This window comes from Pipistrellus hanaki (genome assembly GCF_964339955.1).
Source record: "Pipistrellus hanaki genome assembly, chromosome: 18".
In the NCBI taxonomy this organism is placed as follows: domain Eukaryota; kingdom Metazoa; phylum Chordata; class Mammalia; order Chiroptera; family Vespertilionidae; genus Pipistrellus; species Pipistrellus hanaki.
The window spans coordinates 15,077,586-15,084,367 of record NC_140520.1 but is presented as its reverse complement, the minus strand read 5'-3'; positions in this window follow the sequence as shown (position 1 = coordinate 15,084,367).

Sequence of the window (6,782 nt, the reverse complement as noted above, 5' to 3'; positions counted from 1 at the left end):
TTTGTTGTTGTTGTTTGTTTGTTTTTGTTTTTGAGAGAGAGAGAGAGAGAGAGAGAGAGAGAGAGAGAGAGAGAGAGAGAGAGAGAGAGAGACAGGGAAAGAGAGAGGGATAGAGAGAAATATCAACAATTGCCTCCTGTAAGTGCCCCAACCCAGGATTGAACTCACAACCTGGGTGTGTGCCTTGACCAGGAATCAAATCTGCAACCTTTTGGTGTATGGGACGACACTCCAGCCAACTGAGCCATTCATCCAGGGCCTTCACTTCCATTTTTACTTAAAATAAAACTAGCCAGACTTATGGTAGAAGAAGGTGCAGAGGTTCACTGGGACATTTCTTTCCTCCAGAGAGTTCAGGCAAGGAGTTCCAAATGGGCTTTAGAAGGAGTCTTTCTAATTCACTGTGAGCACCCCAAAAACTGACTAAATAAAGTATCAAAGAGTAAATACTGGTGTGTGTGTGTGTGTGTGTGTGTGTGTGTGTGTGTGTGAGAGAGAGAGAGAGAGAGAGAGAGAGAGAGAGAGAGAGAGAGAGAGAATTAACAAGGGTCATGATTGCCCTGTTTCAGAGAAAAGCCATTTTTACTCAAGAAATTTCAGAAAGTACTCCAAAATAAATGCATTTTCTCAGACTACATGTCTCCTGAGGAAAATGTGGAGTTTTTGCTTCTGGCCAGACTAGAATCTATCCCCATGCCCACCTCACCCTGCCAAAGCTTTGATGCTAAAGAAACACTTTGCTATTTCAAACTCCAACCCAGAATAGCAGACATTGTGGTGGATGTGTTTCACTTTCATGATATTTCTAATTCACACCCACTCCCTCAAACCGCACTCAGTATGAAGTACATACCACAGTCCATTCCTGTTTTTCTGACCACCAGCCCCAGCCCCAGCCCCCACCCTACACGTCATGAGCTGGATTTACACACCCCCCCCCCCCCATCAAACTTCCTCCCCATTCACCATGCTGCAAGAGCTCTTAAAACTTCAAATCTCTTCCAAACCATTTCCCACTTAAATTGGCATCGAGATGGCTTTTTCTCCAGCTTCAGAGTTCCAAGGTGAAACTCACAACTTTACCACATTGCAAATGACAACAACTAGGACCCTTTGGATGTAAGCGTTACTTTCTCTAGAGCTCAAGCCTTTTTACCAACCATCACGTGTTGTCGGAGCATTGTACTCAGTAAAAAGAAAAAGGTATTGTTTCTCATTTGGCAAACAGCAAAACTGAGATAGGTATTAGCAGCATGCTTAAGATCCCTCAGCATGATCCAGGAGGAGGCAAGGCAGGGAGAAAACCTGCAAATTCTCAAAAATAAGGATCTATATGTCCCAGGCCCAAAGTTTCCTTGGACTCTACAGGATCTCACTTGTCACTGCTCCACATGATTGTGGATTTTTTTTTTGTCCTTACTATTATTACCAGATGGATGTTAAAAATTGTTTTAAAAGATTCCATCCTCCCAATCATATATCCATTTCCCCACCAGACTGCTAGGTCGATGCCTGAAGTTCTGAACATGGGGGTTGGAGGTGAGTGGAATTTCCTGCTTTCTCCTCCTCTGCCCTCTTACTCTGATCCTGGGAATGAAGGAAACATATTTATTCATTGTCTAGTGCACGATATATTTAATTTCATTTAGTATTTATAGAACAACCTTCCGTTTTTACTATGGTATTATTTCCCCTCAGAATGACTGAATGCTTTCTCTATATCTCACAATGTATAAGATGCAGGGCTGAGCTATGAACCCCTGGACTCTCATCAGTTTCAAAATCTATACATTACTTCTGCTTTTTTCCTTTCAAGTTTGTTCCTGATGTTCATTTTAAATATATTTAGGTCATACTAATCTCCTTTGGATAGATGTTAAAAAATGGGATCAATGAGTATTTTTATCCTGGACTTTAGTTTTTTGTTTTGTTTTGTAATTTCCTAAACATTAAGTTGGTTGAGTTAGCATTCTTATTCCAGAGGCTGGGACCAAGATGAAAGTCAGGAGTCTGACTTATTTCTTTAGGAATGTATTCAAATCATACAAAGTTATTCATTGACTTGGCCTTTCCCTCCCAAAGACCTTAATTTAGAATGGTTTGATTTTATTACTGGTGATTGGGAGAGTTTATTGCATAGGAATAAACTATATGATCCCTTGGAGAAATATGAAAGTCATCACCAGCTGAGGTGATCCATGAATAAAATGGGTGAAAAACATTCTAGAGAGGAAGAATCTATGAGAGATTATTTTTAGAAGAAAAAGATTATTGTTGGAGTAATAACATGTCTTAGGCTAGATATGTCATTTGGTCTCTGAACATAAAAATATTTTTTTTTCTTTCAATCTGACACATAATCATTACAGAAAAAAAATATGTATAGACTAAAAAACAAATTAAACACACATAACTCTATCCACCCAGATCTAATGCAATAGACATCTGATCTATAAACTTCCAGCACTCTACTTTATAGACATAATTTACAAAAATGGAATCATACATCTTTGAAACTTGCTTTTCTCATTAAATATTATGAATACCTATTGATATCAATAAGGAACCATTTATGGCATAATAATTAAGACCTTCTAGTATGATATTGGGTGTCATAACTTCCTTAACCTGTCCTTTACACAGTGAGACAGTTTCTAACTTCTCAGTTTAAAATAGTGATACAACCCGAGCCAGTTTGGCTCAGTGGTCAGCCTGTGGACCAAAGGGCCCCCAGTTCAGTTCTGGTCAAGAGCACATACCTTGGTTGTAGGCTCCTCCTCAGGCGGCAAGCCTGGTCAGGGCATGTGCAGGAGGCAACCAATTGATGTGTTTCTCTCACATTGATGTTTCTTTCTGTCTTTCCCTCTCTCTTCCACTCTCCTTAAAAAAAAAAAAAAATCAATGGAATAAAATAGTGATACAGTGACTGACATTCAGAAGCCTTTAAATGAGAAGGGGGGGGCAGGGAATGAGAGATAGGAGCCCATGTCTGGAAGTGGAATTGTTTATTAAATTAAAGGTATTAAAAATGTCAAAGGTTTTGATAGATTTTCCCAAATTATTTTTCTGAAAATTATACTGACATACAGAGCAGTGTATAACTGTGTTCATTTCCCTATAAATCCATAGATTGATGGAAATGCGTGCCATTTTATATTTCTTAGTATGCATTCTTTTATTAGCAATTATTTTGAATAATTTTTTTCTTTTGCCAATAAGTAGTTTTTATTTTTGTAAGTTACTTATCATTTTCTTTTGACCACAGTTTTCTACCCTGGTATTAATTATTCACTTACTGAATTTACAAACTCTTGTTATTTAAATATACAAGCTATCCCCCCAAAATAGATATATGCTTTGAATAATGATGAATTCTAATGGGTTAAATCTGAAAAGAAATAAACATTGGAATTAATATTATTCAAAGTGTGTACACATTTTTGGGGTCATTCTACATTCTAATTTATGTTGCAAATATTTTTTCCAATTTGTCGTTTTTGCCTTTTAATATTTTATGGTGTTTAATGTAGCAAACTGAAATTTTACATTTCATGGTATTTCTTTATTTGCTTTTTCCCCTTGGTTCCTGAGAACTTTAAATCAATTTTTGAAAGCCTGACCTATAGTACACAAGATCTCTAGAAATTCATTCAGAATTTTCATGCATCTCTGCTTATGATACTCTTAAACCATGCTTCCCTGGAACACGCTTTTTCCACAATTTCATTTTAGTCAAGGTGTTTGTGCCATTAAATATGAATAATATCAGTCTTTCCAGCTTTTTAGAAAACTTAGTTTAATGAGATATCTTTCAATTCTAAGGTTTCCAAACACATTTTAAAAATATTTGGTGCTGATATTTGCCTTTATTACTATCTAATAAAGTCTGGTGTCATATTATATATTCTGTTATTTTAGATTTAATATGTTGATATTAAATGGTGTTGTACAAAGATCACTATTACTTCCAGATGTTCTACCAACTGACAAGTTGAAGGATCTCTAGTGTATGGTATATGTTTGCTACAGTTAAAAACTGAGAGGGGAATAATGTTCACAACACATTAAAATTGGAAAACTGAAGAATTCTGTTATAACTGCTAATCATTCTCTCTCCATTCTTTCATATCCCATGCCTTGATCACAGAGATCACTGACAAATGTATTCTGTGAATCTCATTGCCACATTCTTGTGAAATTAGAATTTTCTGATGAGCTCAAATAACTTTTCTAAAGGAAAGATACCTTTTAAACCACAAAAATTATTGACATTAGAAGTATAAATGGGACAAGAACACTTCTTTCTTTCTTTTTTAATCCTTCCAGAGGCAATCTTTATTGCTGTACTGGGTCTGTGAAGAACATATACAAAGGCACCTCTTAACTGTCACTCACAAATAGAAGCTTTGAAAATATGCACCTATAAAATGCATGCATTTCCTGAACTGGTAGCTGCTTTATTCAACAGACCATTAAAAGCCCATTTAGAGAGCCTCTCACAAGCTCATGTGCTCTACAGGTACTAAAAGCTGGTGAACCCAGCATGGTAAGAAACAAAGCAAAACAAAAAATTGGACCAACATCTACTGAAATTTACAGACAAAGAAAGCTCTCTCCCCAAACCTAAATTTTCTCCAACACAAACACTCTTACAAAGAACAGGTAATGTGACAAAATCATCCCACTTCCAATCTCCCAGCCAAAGTCCAACACTCCTCCTGCCCTCCAAGTATCAATCATCAGGAAGGCAAGGCAAATGAACTTTTAATCAATAACAGCTACTGTTTCTTGTACTGGGACTGTTTATGATTTAAAAGGGGGAAAAATTAAATTGATCCTGATGTGAATGTTTTCCTTCTTGAAGAGAAAAAAGCAATACGCTGTGTCAAAAAAAAACACAAAAAAACGGGGAATGTACAATAGTTTCACATTTTTAAAAAATGTATTAGAAGAAAATAAATTTGAAATTGTTTTTATCCTTATTATCTATAGACAGAAGAGTAACTGCATAGGATGCTACAAATGATGTCATGTTTAACAAATGCCTTCAGTCTGTGCCTTTGCACCATTGTATTTCCTGGCATTTATTCGTTGATATAGATCAATAGAGCCAGAAGGAAATTTACTGAACATCTGTCCAAGATGGCTGCCTTGGGAGCCCTGTCACTGGAACTGTTTAGGCAAGATGATGAATCAGACGGGAAGTGTAGCAGAAATTTATACAACAGAAGAGCTTTTAGAGTATATTATCAGTGGGTGAAAATGATTGTATATGGGAGCCTGATATATAGAACTTACAATGGTAGGTCTAATCTGGCTAAAGGTACTTGCTCTTTTCCTTATCCATATCTAAAAGGCAAGCCTTGCCTGGAATCTCCAGGATTTTGCTGGAAAAGTTTGTAAACTCCAGTATGAGACACCTTGAAGGCCACCTGGGTGTTCTAATTCTTCCCTCAGTGTTCCCTCCATTCCTCTAGGCTCCATCCATATAGGTCCAACTCGGCACCACAAATCTTATACTACTGGTAGTCAGGTCTTCCTGCATCTTGAGTCTCACTTTAGCCAGGAATGAATCAAACTGGTCCCTTTATGAAGCCTGCTGTATTATTTTGGCTTGTTTGCACAAAGCAGACTTAAATGAAACCCTCTTTCCCTTGATTGTGAAAAGCTACACAGGCTTTTGCCTAGTTTGAAAGAGTAATGTGATTGGTGGGGGTGAGGTAGGTAGGGAGGATGATAATGGGAGTGTTTTCCTAACTGTTTTCTTTTAGTGTGCTGAAAAGGAACAAATCAATCCTGTCTTGCTTATTTAGAAAACTTTAACACCAATGGTGTGGGGAGAATTAATGAGACCAGGCATGAGGAATGTGGAAATTTTCACTTCTAAACTTCTGGCATGCAGACATGCATTAATGTCTTGTAGCTTTTCAAGTGCATTGAAGAAATGAGTTTTTGGCCTCTTACAACATTGGGTGGAGAGCTTGCGTTTGCACACGATTACTCACCACTGTCACTGGAATCCAGGGGAAGGACCCAGCAAAGAAGCCCACAAATTTGAAGAAGCAAGATACTGCACTCTCACATGTACCTGTTAAAGAACATAATGAGAACTGTTGTCCCTCAGAAGGGAAAGACCATGTGACTTACAGGGTGCACTTAATCTTCATACCACCTCTGTGAAGTGAAAACTCTCTGCACATTACAGATGAGGAAATTGACTCTCCAAAGGATCAAATGACCTATTAAAAGAAGCATAACTCATAATCAAGTGAGCCAATGTTTAAATTCAGGTCTATGTCTAAATCCCAAGTTCTTCTCATTTTTCTGAGAAATACTTTCCTGGGAAGTGGAAAAGGAAGTTAAATCTATGTTAAATGCCATATTAATCATCAGTGCATAATAAATGGTGTGATGTCCATCAGCCACAGTAACCATGCTGCATCTCTGTGTTCTTCTGCTCTGGAACCCACTTATGAAAAGCTGGTGATATCCTCAAAACTCCTCGAAGACCTGAGCACTGACATCTCTGCCAGGATAAAATTTACAGGATGGTCACAACAATCACTTGGTACAGTTCCAGAATGTGTGGCCCAGAATGCTTTGCAGACTTGCACCAACTCTCATACCATAAATTATGTGTCCTTTCCACCATCTTTTTGATGCCATGTTTCTAGCATTTTGTACTTTTTGTTGGTGATTTCCTCTGTTTAAAAGGTCCCCAAGCACAGTGCTGAACCAAGAAGGTTGTGATGTACATAATGGGAAAATATGCATGTTAGGTA